Here is a 15,271-nt window from a genome sequence, read left to right on the forward strand (position 1 = left end):
TGCAAAAGTTTAATTGCATATTTGTAAGTATAACCCATTATTTCGGAATTCATGACTTAACATAGAGAGTGTTGACTTAGGTCAGTCAAGCCTAAAATACATCACTCCTTCCTATCTTTGTAAGAAGTCAACCTTGGTATTAATATGTTTAGAAACCTTCTTTAGGGGGATGGAAACAAAGCCGCCTCGAGGCCCTATTCATATCTCACGGTTATGTACTAATGATGGAGACCATAGGTCACATTGAGATGTTCACCTTCTCCCACTTACTATTTTAGAAATAATGTGTTTTATTAAACTAATGAATTAATTCCAATTTAATTACTAGTTTATTAATAACCTATGAATGTAATTAATTACAAAATACATTTAATTATAAAAGAGCTTGTTTCTACAATTAATGTGATCTAGATAATTACCCATTACATTCATCTAATGTTACTAAAACACTTTTTAAATAAAGTTAGTTATCTTAAAGGCCTATAAAAAAACTATTGCCTTTATTATGGTGCGAGTTGCCAAGTTTTAACTAATTTAATATTTAGTAGTTTACATGCAATTAATTTCTCCAAAACTATTCACATAAACAATTAGGATAATCCTAAATAATCATTTTTCTAAAAGATGCATGATTAATGGAAAACTCTATGGGGTTTCATGAATGACATGTAATTGACTAATGCATGATCATGTTATCAATCAAATATTAATTAACATTTATTTAAATAAATACAATAAATAAATAAATAAACAATAAACGATGAACCGAGTACTATTGGGTATTTCTAAATTTACAACATTTGAAAAAATAGAAATAAAGTTTCAAAATAGCCGTTGACTTGTTTTCAAGACTCAAAGAATGCTTCTCTCTCTTTTAGGCTTTCTTGCAAATCTTTATGAATTTGTTAGGCACAACTAATTACATAGAAACTAACTTTCCAATTAATTTGTTTAATTAAAACTAACTTTTAATTAAATAACTATTTATCTCATCTTTTTAATTTAGTTGAATTTAAATAATTAAAGAATCAAATTCAAAGAATTATTTAAACTTAAGATAAAATATTAACCAACTAAAATATATTTTATTTTTCTAATAAAAATAAAATAAGAAAATTAAACTTTTATATTCAAATAATTTAAAATTAATTAAATAAAAGATAATGGAACAAAATTAGGATCTAACTTGGGTACTAAGAATGGTGCCCTAGATCACTAGGGCCGGCGACATGGAGAAGTCACAAGGGCTCGGCATGGTGCAGCTAGGTGGCTGGGGAGTCGTATGTGCTGTGCACACATGGAGCAGGAGCTTGACCAAGGCAGATGCGCAGCTGCGCACATGAGGGGTGCGATGCAGCAGGGAGCAGCGGGGCCATGACTGGGCAGGCAACAGCCAGGCACAGGCAGGCCTAGATGCGGAGGCTCAGGCATGTGCTTGCGTGCCCGTGGCTGAGGGCTTGGGATGCTGGCTTGGCTGGTGGCTCGAGTCCTCAAATTCGTAACCCAATAGCACCATATGATTAACGATCCATCATTCAATCATACATTCAAAAAACATATCCATCCATTCAATATATCAACATACATATAACAAATGTAAGAAACCCATACAACATTTAATATATATATTTATATGTAGACTGCTCTGGTACCAATTGTTGGTATTGAAATAGCAAATCAGAGATACGCAACGAGGAATGGACCCTTTCTAATAATTATTAATACCAGTCAAAATCATACGCAACTGGAAATCTTGTGATTTGAGCTGAAGTTTGAGGAATCAGCTCAGCTCTAGCTAAGGGAACTTCATCAGGATTAAGGTAAGGACTGAAATATACTCTTGATTATTTGAATTCTGAGTTTTGGCTGGGTATTAAAAGTGTTTATTGTTTTGATGTTAAGGATTGAATTAAAGCTGAGACGCTTGGATTTTAGCTCAAGAATCTGTTAAGGAAGTGGTCCATCAAAGAAGGTAAGCTTCAATTCGTAGTTTAGAGCTTAAATTCTAAGTTTGCATGACTGGTTTTTGAGTTCTTTAGTTGCTGGGTTTCAGAAATCAAAATGGGATTTGATGGGTTTTTAAGTTGGATTTTTGTTGGATTATGCTGTTAGAATCATGCTGAAAGTATTGTGATTAATGGGTTTTGGAATTAGGGTGCTTTGGGGTGGTTTTGAATAAGGTTAGGGTGTTAGAAATGGTGTATTTTTTGGGCATGAAGGGTTGGGCTGCGGCTCTGTTCTAGAGCGCTGCGGCCCTGCGAAGCAAGGAAGAGCCAGGGAGGCTCTGTCGAAGGGAAGCGCCGCGGCGCCATAGGGCAGGGCCACGGCGTGTGTCTGTGATCAGAGAGGCCTAGCCTCTGTTTTTGGGGGCAGGCCGCGGCACCAATCCTTACGGTCGCGGCCCTAAAGGGCATTTTTGGCTAAATGAAGGTTTTAAGTGTGGGAATCTAACCTAGGGTGCTTGGGATCGATTCCACCACTGTGTTTGGAGGAATTCGATGTCCCGGAAGCTAGAACCATACCCGGAAACCTTTATTTGAATATTAATGGAATCCATTATCTTGGTTGTGGCTACGTGCTAAGCTAGAGCTCGGGGATCGGATTGTGCTTAGGAGACATCATTCGTAGCCAGTACACTTGAGAACTAAAGGTAAGAAAACTGCACCCGGTTGTGGATTTATAATGGGACTAAGGGCTCCCTATCTTGTATGCTTTGAAAAGATGGTATTATGCCATGTAAATAGTAAACCAACGGCCTATGAGTGCCAAAGTTTACACTAGCGCACAGGGCGCGGCTCGGCCACTGGTAGCTGAGGACAGCTTATTATGCACTGAGCTCGGTTTAAGCGGGCCGGAGTCAATGGGGTAAACAGGGGGTGCGACCTAAGGTGTCGACCCTGATTATTATGTGAGTTGTTTGTTATTATTGAGTGGTGTATTGTTATGCTATATATATGGGTGATGATTAGCTAATTCTTTGGTTGAAACTTCATACTCTGTGATTATTGTGATATGTTAAGTGTATGAACATGCTTAAAGGGGGTTATCCAAATGTTATTATAGCTTGCTTTGTAATATGATATGTTTTCTTGTTGGGCCTTGGCTCACGGGTGCTTCGTGGTGCATGTAAAGGCAAGGGTAAACTTGATCAGCCCTGACTAGGAAAGCTCTGAGAGCAGAATGTATATGATCAGCTGCTCAGCCGCCGCGGTTGAGGGGAGACAGGGACAGGAAAACCATAATCTTCTGTTTTTGCCTTTAGAAAGGCTGGTGGTTGTCTATACACTGGAAATTTTGTAAACAAACTTTTAAATGCTATTTCTTTTGGGATCCCATGTGTAAATGTTTAATTATATGGAAAGTATCTTTTGAGACCAAAACCTTTTAACCCTAGCACTTTAATGACTTTAGAATTCACATATTTTAACTGTTTGGCTTGATTCGCAAGTCCTGCACCTTTGCAAACACACAGTGTAGCGGTCTTGGCTATCCAGGGCGTTACAACTTGGTATTAGAGTGTCCTAGGTTTAAGGGTTCCTGAAGACCGGCTGGACTTGTACATTCGCTGCTAGAGACAAGCTTGATTCAGGGTTTGGTAATGTGTATGTATGCTTATATGCTTGTATGCTTGGAATGAATTATGAATGTTGTTATTTATTGGATTAATAGGAAGTATGATATACTGATAGGGCCTGGCCCTTGACTGCTGTATGAAATTATTAAGGCATGCTTATTAGCATCGTTGTGCATGTAAATGAATATTTGGATGATTAGCTGCATATTGTGTATGGGTGAATGCTTCTACCTTAGCTGTTGTGTGTTAATGTTGGGGCATGCTTATCAGCAGCCGGTGCATGTGGATAAATGCTTATATTCTGATTGTTTGTGATTGGTTACGTTCCTTTGGTGGATTTTGGAGAAACTTTTACCCTGTCGTCATGGTCTAACTGCCGAGTCGTTGATTACAAATTGACTTGGATAGCTATGGTCCAAGAAAATCTACACGACTAGCCGGCACTAGGTCTGGGACCGGGGGTGATGACCAGTGCTAGATTCCTCCGCCATCAACTTATGGTAGATATGCAAGCGCGATTGCAGAGCCAAGATGAATAGATTCATCTGCTGCGACAGCAGGCTCCATCAGGGAGTGCTGCCCCTATTGTACCACCTACAGTGGTACCAGTTGTACAGTCTAGGGAGGTTAGGAACAGGTGGGAACCGTTATATGAGTGGTTTAGGAAGCAGTAGCCTCCAATTTTTGAGGGAGGACCTGATCCATTGATGGACGAGCAATGGCTGACTATGATTACTACTATCCTGGATTTCATGAGGATCAAGGGACATGACAAATTAGTCTGTGCCATGTATATTTTGAGAGAGGACGCCCGCATCTGGTGGGAAGTGGCTTCACAGACCAGGGACGTCACTACTTTGAGTTGGGAAGGATTTAGAGATTTGTTCAGCCATAAATACTACAATGTTGCCATTAGGGCAGCAAAAGTGAATGAGTTTGTGGGTTTGGTGCAGGGCAATATGACCGTTACTGAGTACGCCCTGAAATTTGATAAACTTGTGAAATTCGCACCAGAACTTGTGCCTACAGATGCAGCTAGGCAGGACAGGTTTATCAGGGGGCTTAATGCTATGATAGCCCCAGATGTGAGGATTACGACAGTTCCTGGGGGGACAACTTATGCCCAGGCAGTGGAGAAGGCTCTTACTGCTGAGGAAGCAGAGAATAAGATCTGGAGGGAAAGTGCAGTAAGGCGGGAGGGCCGCAGAGTGGTGCCTCCTTATTCTGGGTCAGGAAAGGGCGGAGGCCCTAGTGATTTCAAGAGAAAGACCCTTGACACTTCGACCATTGCTGGTCCTGATAGGTGGGGTCGGGGTGGTCAGGGCGGTTGTCAGGGCAGTGGTGAACCATGGAGGAGTTATCCGGAGTGCCCGAGGTGTAGAAGACACCACCAGGGCGAATGTCGGGCCAAGGCTTGCTATGTATGTGGCGCGGTGGGGGCACCTCAACAAGGATTGGCCAACAGTGAAGAAAGGGGAAACATGAAAGGTGGACAGCTTGACTCCAGCTTGAGTGTTCACCCTGACGCAGGCAGAGGCCCAGGCTAGTCCCTCTATAGTGACAGGTCAGCTTTCTAGCACTGGCTCTCCTTTTTCTGTATTGATTGATTCTGGCACTACACATTCCTTTGTTTCTAGTAAAGTGATTGATGGACTATGTAGACCTAGTGAGTATCGAACTGCAAAGTTTTGGACTTTATTGCCTATTGGGGAGCTGGTAGTTTCTAGGAGATGGATTAGGGCACTGCCAGTGATGGTTGATAGTAGGGATATTTCAATTGACTTGATTGAGATAGATATGGAGGATTTTGATATGATCTTAGGGATGGATTGGTTGGTCAGATATGGGGCTACCATTGACTGCAGGAAGAAGATGGTGACTTTTGAGCCTGAGGGCGAGGATCCTTTTGTCTTTGTGTGTGGACCCCATGTACCCATGATTTCTGCATTGAGAGCCAGAGACTTGTTACATGGTGGATGTATAGGTTTTCTGGCTAGTGTTGTGGACACTACCAAGATGTTGCCGGCGGGGCCGAGTGAGACCAGAGTGGTTTGTGAGTTTTTGGATGTATTTCTAGAGGAGCTATCAGGATTGCCGCCACGCAGGGAGATTTAGTTTGTTATTGAGTTAGCACCGGGGACAGAACCAGTATCAAGAGCACCATATAGGATGGCACCAGTAGAGTTGAAGGAATTGAAGATACAACTGCAATAACTTCTGGATTTGGGATTCATCAAGCCTAGCTACTCTCCATGGGGCGCTCCAGTTTTGTTTGTTAAGAAGGACGGGACCTTAAGGACGTGTATAGATTATAGGGAATTGAACAAGTTGACTATTAAGAATAAGTACCCTCTACCAAGGATCGATGACTTTTTCGATCAGCTTGAGGGAAAGACGGTGTTCTCAAAGATTGATCTTTGATCTGGTTATCACTAGCTGAGGATCAAGGATGAGGATATACCAAAGACGGCCTTCCGAACGCGGTATGGACACTACGAGTTCTTGGTCATGTCTTTTGGTTTGACCAACGCCCCAACAACTTTCATGGATCTAATGAACAGGGTGTTCAAGGATTTCTTGGATCAGTTTGTCAATGTCTTCATCGATGACATCTTGGTATACTCCAGTTCAGAGGCAGAGCACGAGCGACATCTGCGACAGGTTCTACAGAGATTAAGGGAACACCAGTTATATGCCAAGTTTAAGAAGTGTGAGTTTTGGTTGCCAGAGGTGACTTTTCTTGGGCACATAGTTGGCGTAGAAGGGATTAAGGTTGATCCGTCCAAGGTGGAAGCGGTGAGGGATTGGCCGAGGCCAAGGAACGCTTCAGAGGTGTGGAGTTTCCTTGGGTTGGCAGGCTATTATAGGTGGTTTGTAGAGGGATTCTCAAAGATTTCCTCACCACTGACAGAGTTGACAAAAAAGAACTAGAAGTTAGTTTGGTCAGAGAAGTGTGAGGACAGTTTCCAGGAGTTGAAGCAACGACTTATTTCTACACTTTTATTGAGTCTTCCTTCGAATGAAGGAAAATTTGTAGTATATTTTGATGCATCGAGGATGGGTTTAGGCTGTGTGCTGATGCAGAATGAGAATGTTATAGCCTATGTGTCGCGGCAGCTGAAGGAATATGAACAGCGGTATCCTACCAATGATTTGGAGCTGGCGGCATTATCTGTATGGGGAGAAGTACGAGATATACACTGACCATAAGAGTTTGAAGTACCTCTTCACCTAGAAGGATCTGAATATGAGGCAAAGGCGTTGGTTGGAATAAGTTAAGGACTATGATTGTGATATTCTGTATCACCCAGGGAAGGCCAATGTTGTGGCAGATGCATTGAGTCAAAGGGGCTCGGGGCAGTTATTTAGCTCTATTCAGATCTCTAGAGAATTAGCTGATGAGATGGCCAGGGAGGGGATAGAGCTGGTGGTGGGCCGGTTGGCCAATATTACCTTGCAGTCGACCCTGCTAGAGCGGATCAAGGAGGGGCAATTGGTAGATGCGCAGCTTCAGCAAGTTAGGCAGAACGTCTTAGCAAGGATAGCTAAGGATTATTCTGCCTCTGAGGCTGGTGTGCTTCGATATCAGGGGCAGATTTGTGTTCCGGCAGATGAGGGGATCAACTGAGAGATATTAGATGAGTCCCAGACTACGCCATACTCACTTCATCCGGGTACCACGAAGATGTATCAAGATCTACGGACATTATATTGGTGGCCCGGGATGAAGAAAGATGTGGTAGAGTATGTGACTAGATGTTTGACATGCCAGTAGGTGAAGGCTGAGCATCAGCGGCCAACAGGGTTGCTTCAGCCTTTGGGTATTCCTGAGTGGAAGTGGGAAGATATTACGATGGATTTTGTGGGAGGTCTACCCAGGACAGGGGGACTTTGTAACTAGGTGTGTGTAATAGTGGATAGATACACCAAGTCAGCTCATTTTCTACCAGTAAAGTCAACTTACACAGTGGAACAGAATACAGAGTTGTATGTGAGGGAGATAGTTCGTCTCCATGGGGTTCCCAAGTCTATTGTATCTGATCGAGACCCTATCTTTACCTCTAAGTTCTGGGGAGCTCTGCAGAGAGCCATGGGGACTCAGTTGAAGTTTAGCACAGCCTTTCATCCTCAGACTGATGGACAGTCTGAGAGGACAATTCAGGTGTTGGAAGACATGCTTAGGGCGTGTGTAATTGACTTTGAGGGATCTTGGAGTAAGTATCTTCCATTGATTGAATTTTCATATAAGAACAGTTAACAGTCCACGATTGGAGTGGCTCCTTACGAAATGTTATATGGGAGAAAGTGTAGATCGCCCATTCATTGGAATGAGATGGGTGAGAGGAAATATTTGGGGCCAGATATGGTTCAGAAGAACAATGAGGCTATTGAGAAGATTCGAGCCAGAATGCTTGCCTCGCAGAGTAGGCAGAAAAGCTACGCTGATCCCAAGCGTAAAGACGTAGAGTTCTAGGTTGGGGACCATGTGTTCCTGTGAGTTTCACCATTGAGAGGGGTGAGGAGGTTTGGAGTGAAGGGCAAGCTGAGCCCTCAGTTTGTTGGACCTTTCGAGATTTTAGAAAGGATTGGACAGGTGGCTTACAGGTTGGCCTTGCCACCGTTGTTATCGGGAGTTCACAATGTATTTCATGTCTCCATGTTGTGGAAGTATGTTTCAGATCTGACACATGTATTGAAGTATGAGGACCTAGAGTTACAGACAGATTTTTCCTACGAGGAACGACCGGTTAAGATTTTGGACCGGAAGGATAAAGTTCTACGGAACAAGACGATTCCGTTAGTCAAAGTATTGTGGAGAAATAGTAAGGTCGAGGAAGCGACTTGGGAGCTAGAGGCGGTGATGCGGGATCAGTATTCCGAGCTGTTCCGGTAAATTTCGAGGATGAAATTCTCAGTAGAAGGGGAAAGTTGTAACGATCCAAAATCACTAATATGGCTTATGGGCCTTGATTAGTGTGCCAGGAGGGCATAATTAGTTTATGTGTGAAAATTATTAAATTAACATGAAATTATTTGATAAACATGTTTGTATGGCGATATGAATATAAATGTGGTTGTATGTTATATTTGTGAGAACCACATTATTATGTGGGTAAATCTGCAGTGTGCGACTCGAGGCGATTCTAGGGAGCTAGTTAGCGGGAAGTCACAACGGGGCTCAGTATTTGACTTGGAGCAAGTCAAGGGGTATTTCGGGTATTAGGGGATTATTTGGGTTATCGGGTTGTGGTAATAAATATATGGAGATATATTTGAGGTTAGGAAGCCTAGGCGGGAATATTGGGGAATTTTACCATTTTGCCCTCGGGGACATTTTCGGTACCCCGAGCCTCGGGATTGACTTAATTACCTAAGGTTAGACTAAGCAAAATAAAAGTCAGTGGAACAAAAACCCAAACCGACTGTAACGCCTTGGTTACCCCAGAACAGTTACGGTGAACGGTGAATTGGAAATTTGACTCGCTACTCAAGTCCTTTGGTTAAAAACGTGCTTCTAGTGTTATTAACAAGCTAAGGTGGAAAAATAATAAAAAGGAAAGGATATATTTCATTAAATACATAAAATTGTTAATGGGACCACAAAAAAAAACATTTACAAGTTATTTACAACTCAAAATGGTCATTACTGTTTCAAATTTACAAACCTCGCCGACCTAAGCGGGAAAAATAGGGTAAACCTCCTAGTTCCTCTAAGAACTCCTTGGCCGTGGTGGTCAAGCGGCCACATATGTACACATCACCACCTAAGCTCTCCACTTAAGGCTGGGTGAGTTTTTTTTTCCCTTTTCCTACACCACATAGCACCCATGAGCCGAGGCCCAACAAGAAAACACAATATAGCATGATATAATATCAAGAATGATCATAATAATCATTCAGGACTATCAGTCCAAAACAGATAAGTGACAGTCGCAAAAGTCACTAATGTGGGTACAACTCCCTTTAGCCTTGTGACGATAGGGTCACCGGGGCTAAACAGATAAGTTAACCTTTAACTAGCTTAAACATGATAGGTGCATGGTGACTAGTCACCAACATAACCTTCCTCATGACCATAGAGTCATAACCCTGGAGCGTTGTTCCCTCGCCATGTGACAAACGGTCACCTGGGCCTTAGGCCCTGGCTCTGAGTAACTACTCTTAGACTAGCCAAGCGCTTATAAGTTTCATCGACCTTAGGGTCAGTCCAGCATTAATGCCTTAGAGCCATTCAATGCTGATATCGATTAGATCTAATCTACATTTGGCCCTGCGTTCAGGACGCTTATGTCGTTTCTGACCCTTAGGTCAGTGTCCCTGACTAGTCAGTGCCATATACAAGTAAACAATATTCGCTAGCATTTAATATGCAATCCATGTCCACATTTATCAACCAACATGCCTCAATAACAAACATGCATGTCACATACACAGGGTGCAGTTTTCTTGCCTCAGGTTCAAGCGAGAAATATAATAAGAACGACTCCTGAGAATGATCAACCTTTTGGTTCCTTAGCGGTTACCTAATCACAACCAATTATAACCTCCATTAATGAAAATCAACATTGAAAGGATCTTAACCTAAACCCCACTCTTGGGACCCCGAAACATGCCCACACGGTGAGTAGATTCGATCTCGGGCCTTAAGGATTGAAACCCCAAGTCAAAAACCCTTAAAAATACTCAAAACGGGACTTTGAAGGAACAGAGTAGCGCTACAGCGTTGATCCCTAGCACCCCAGCGCTATACTCAGAACCCCCAACACGCCCAAACGCCCCCTGTGTAGCGCTACCTCGAGACCAGATGCCCCCTGAAACCTCCTTCTTCAACTCCTTCGATTCTAACTCGATTCCAATGCTACGAAATCCAATTTTTTGTGCCAAATGAACCCAAAAACCATCCTAACATACCCCAAACATCACCAACCATAAGAACCCTAGCCAAAAATCCCAACAAACCAAGTATGCAACCTAGAAATCATAGCTGTAAACCAGAACTAAAACAGGGCAAACCAGGGAATTCAATGGTTAGAAACTTACCCAAAGCTCAGCTTATGATGCTCTTCAATGGAGGAACACTCTCCCAAACTCCCAAGGCTTACTTCCCAAGCATGAATACTCAAGAATGGTTCAAAAATCACAAAGACAACTGAAGGGAAGATAAGTACGAGAGAAGCCTCAAGTAGACTCTGTTTTATACCTCTTTCACAGCCCAAAAATGGTTTATATCTATCCTAGGGGTAAAAAGACCAAAATACTCCTAGGTCTAATAAAGGTTTCTAAAGGCTCCCAAGGGAAAAATTGGTATTTTTCACCTATCTCGTTAATCATAATTAACGCTCTCCAATTCTCGCTATTCTCAATAATCTCAAACACCAATAATTCATATCCCGTTACCCTTTAATTCCCGGTAACGCTCTAATCACTAAAATCACCCCGAGACTCATCCCGAGCCTCGAACTTAAACCTGTTATGACTAAACCGTTAATCAATAATCCAAGATCGTCTCATGCCAAATAGCTCAAACAAACCCACATTATAATGTGGTCTCAACAATATATCACCGACATGCATACAAATATACAATTATACCCTCAACAGGCCAAATTACCAAAACACCCCTGTAATTAAAATGTGGACCCACATGCATGCATTTAACATCATATTATAATATAATTCACATATACATGCATATTATCAATTAATGGCATAATTAAACAAGTATGGCCCTCCCGGCCTACTAATCCCGCCATTAAACCACATCAGAGAATTTGGGGCATTACATTTATAAAGATAATTAACTTATTTAATTAATCTTTAGTTTATTAAAATAAAACTGATCAGTTGTAACATTATTTAATTTAAATCATATTTAAAAAGAATAATTAAATAAACAAATTATTTGAAATTCAAAATTTAAATCCCAGAGATAGTAAATATCATTGTGTGGCGCCACTCATTGTGCAATACAGTGAGTGGCGTGAGCAACATTATGGTTTTCCCTAATTTTCTATTTTGTTTATTAAATTAATGTTTAAGACAATATATTAATCCCAAAATAAATATCAGTTAATTCAAAATTAACTTCATCTTAAAATATCAATTTTAAATAAATAAATAAATATCTTATTCTAAATAAGAAATTTATTAATCTCTCTTTATATATTAATCCAAACAAGATTAATATTTATTTTAACCTATAGTTTTTCAAAATAAAAAATGTATAGTTAAATAATTAATTAATTCATAATTAATCAATTGCCCATAACTATCACATAATATTTCATTGCCCTAAAAAACTAATTACTTTGCAATTAAGTCATTCTCTCTACAAATTTTTATTTTGAAATCCTTACTCTTGATAGTGTAGGACAAAGGTGATCTAGGGACCATGGACTTATAATACGAAGCTCCAATTAACCAGATTATTAATTAAGCTCTTCAATCCAATAATCTTATTTATTAATTCCATGATTACTCCACTATAAATATGAAATTGCACTCTAAGTATTTATAGAATTGCTTTTACAAAGTTTTCTCTTTTAGTCCATTGATATAATCAATAAATGTAGCTTTGTCCTCTATTTATTAGTTCGTTAATTAGAGCTGGTCAAGATTACCATTTTACCCTTATAATTACCTCTTGATCCTTAAGTACCATTAATTCACTAGTGAATAATTAATCGATAATTAAATTATATATTTGAGCTCAATAACTATTAAGTTCCAGAATTAACCCTTAAGGGAGCCAATATTTGATTATTGTAATTCATGTTCCCAGCCATTCATGATGTTGAATCTCTAAAACAAAAGTTATTAGCCTTACTATACTAAGAAACCTTAATGAATGAATCAAAAGATCAAATAAACACAAACAAGAGTTAATGAATACTCAGGATTTAGTCTGATTTTTAAATGATCATCTATTATGATAAGAATAAATTCTTCATGTCAAACGACAGGTTTATAAAGATAATTAATTCTTATCGATCCCGTCATATATAATATGTATTATATACAACATCTTTACTAAGATGTTTATCAACATCAGTAATCCGAATCTAGATCATTCGCATCCCGTATGCTTAGAAAACCGCACTAGTAACCATTCATTAAAGATTCCTTACTTTAATATGTTACTCACTATTTTATTTATTATATATGATCTTAATTCTCTCGTACTAGTACGAGATCATATTTTGATGAATGAATAAGGAATTTTCCTGATATTATCATATAATTAATTCAAACAATAATTACAATATTCAAATATAAAAAAATTGTTCTTTTTATTTAATTCAATAAAATGTCTTTACATGCTTTTAGGACATTAATCCTAACAATCTCCCACTTGCCCTCAAAACAAGTGAGGCATCTCTCAATCCCATGTTGCATACTTGACCCATAGACCACTTTGCAGTAAGTGTCTTGGTAAACAGGTCAGCCAGGTTTTGTTCAGACGCTATCTTCATATTAGTCACATCACCTTCATGTACAATCTCTATAACCTGATGATATTTCCTTTCTATATGCTTTCCTCTCTTGTGGCTTCTTGGTTCCTTGGAGTTAGCTACTACTCCACTGTTATCATAGTATAGGATTAGTATCTTATCCATATCTAGAACTACTTCCAGATCAGTTAGGACATTAATCCTAACACTCTCCCACTTGCCCTCAAAGCAAATGAGACATCTCTCTTAATCCCATGTACTAGGATTTAATTGGCAAAAAGTTCATTTACTTACACCCCCACTAAACCTCCAAATTTCACTTAAAATCCCAATTAAATTCACTAATACTCTAGATACAAATATTTTCCCTCAGTTATAACTCGTACTCCAATAATTCCTAGGAATTCTCCAAATTACCAAAATACCCCTAGGCTCAGCCCGAGCTAGGTATTAATCCCTGTTGTGACATTTCTGCTAAATTGCTCACTAGGATCGCCTCGTGCCGAATATCTGAAATATATCCACATAATAATGTGGTCCCACTTTTAAAGCATATATAATTACAGATATACCCTCAGCGGGCTAAAATTACGAAAATGCCCTTTTTAACAGAAACGAGCCTATAAGCACATTTAATACACTTAAACATGCATAAGTAGTCATATCATAATATAACTCATATAATTCACATAATCACATATATAATCACAATTAAGTCACATTAACACATAAAAATCCAATTATGCCCTCCTGGTACACTAATCAAGGCACTAAGCCTTATTAGCAAATTCGGAACGTTACAACTATCCCCTCCTTATAGAAATTTTGCCCTCGAAATTTATCTGAACAATTCAGAATACTGACCCTACATGTCTTATTTTAATTCCCAGGTCACCTCCTTGACCTTGCTGTTCCTCCATAACACCTTAACCAATGGTATAGTCTTGTTCCTCAAGACTTTCTCCTTTCTATCCAGGATTTGTACTGGATGCTCCTCATAGGACAAGTGTGTATGTAGCCCCAGATCCTCATAAGTCAACACATGAGGTTCATCTAATACATATTTTTGAAGCATCGAAATATGAAATACATTATAAACCCCTAACAACGATGGGGGTAAAGCCAACCTATAGGCTACCTAATCAATCCTCTCCGGGATATCAAAAGGTCCCACGAACTTAGGGCTCAACTTGCCCTTCTTCCCAAACTGCTTCACCTTTCTCAACGGTGAAACACGGCGGAAAACATAGTCCCCAACCTAAAACTCTATATCTCTACGCTTGGGATCAGCATAGCTCTTCTGCCTACTCTAAGAAGCGAGCATCCGAGCTTTTCTTCTCAATAGCCTCATTGGTCCTCTGTACTGCTTCAGGACCCAAATATTTCCTCTCACCCATTTCATCCCAATGGATGGGTGATTGTAACGACCCAACTACCTATGAGACTTATGTCATTAAACCTACTAGACATAACTACAACTTTGAAAAGAAAATACATAAGAAAATTCATAACTTTATTGAAACTTTGAAGAAATAATATTTGTAATAAATGAGCACATTGTTTTAAAATAAAACACAACTTTAAATAAAATTGTTTACAAAGCTAAATGCGGAAAAATACATAAAAATGTAATTTAAAGTGACTAAAAAAACGTTGTCCTCAAATCGACACTCAGCCCATCCACTCCATTCACCTCCATACACACCCCAAGCTTCCAAGAATCCTTCCGCCTTTGCATCTATTTTCCTGCATCATACTAAAATAAAAGGAGTGAGCCTAATGCCCAACAAGGAAAACTACTAACAACATAAAACATATACATAAAATTATAACATAACATATACTATAAACATATCATACATGTACTATAAAAACGGACACCATATAAGACTATACTAATAATGGCCATTATAACATGTGATAAACCATCTACGTCCCCTGTCTAATATTTGAGGTAGGTTAGATCACATGTAGTGTATGATAACCCATCTTGGTCCCATGCCTAATATTTGAGGTAGGGTAAATCATAACATAACATATTAAAACATAAACTTATCATAACATTGTAAAGTCGAAGAACTTTACTTAGCAAGTTAGATAGTAGTAAAAGTAGTAGTATTTTTATGACTGTGGATTTTGGTTCAGACCGGGAATTTTTTGGACACTCATAGTAACACTTGTAGATTTTCTAAGTTTAACCTATAGTTTAAGAATATTAATTTTAACCTAAGGTTTGAATAATATG

Source organism: Humulus lupulus, chromosome 5 (genome assembly GCF_963169125.1).
Source record: "Humulus lupulus chromosome 5, drHumLupu1.1, whole genome shotgun sequence".
In the NCBI taxonomy this organism is placed as follows: domain Eukaryota; kingdom Viridiplantae; phylum Streptophyta; class Magnoliopsida; order Rosales; family Cannabaceae; genus Humulus; species Humulus lupulus.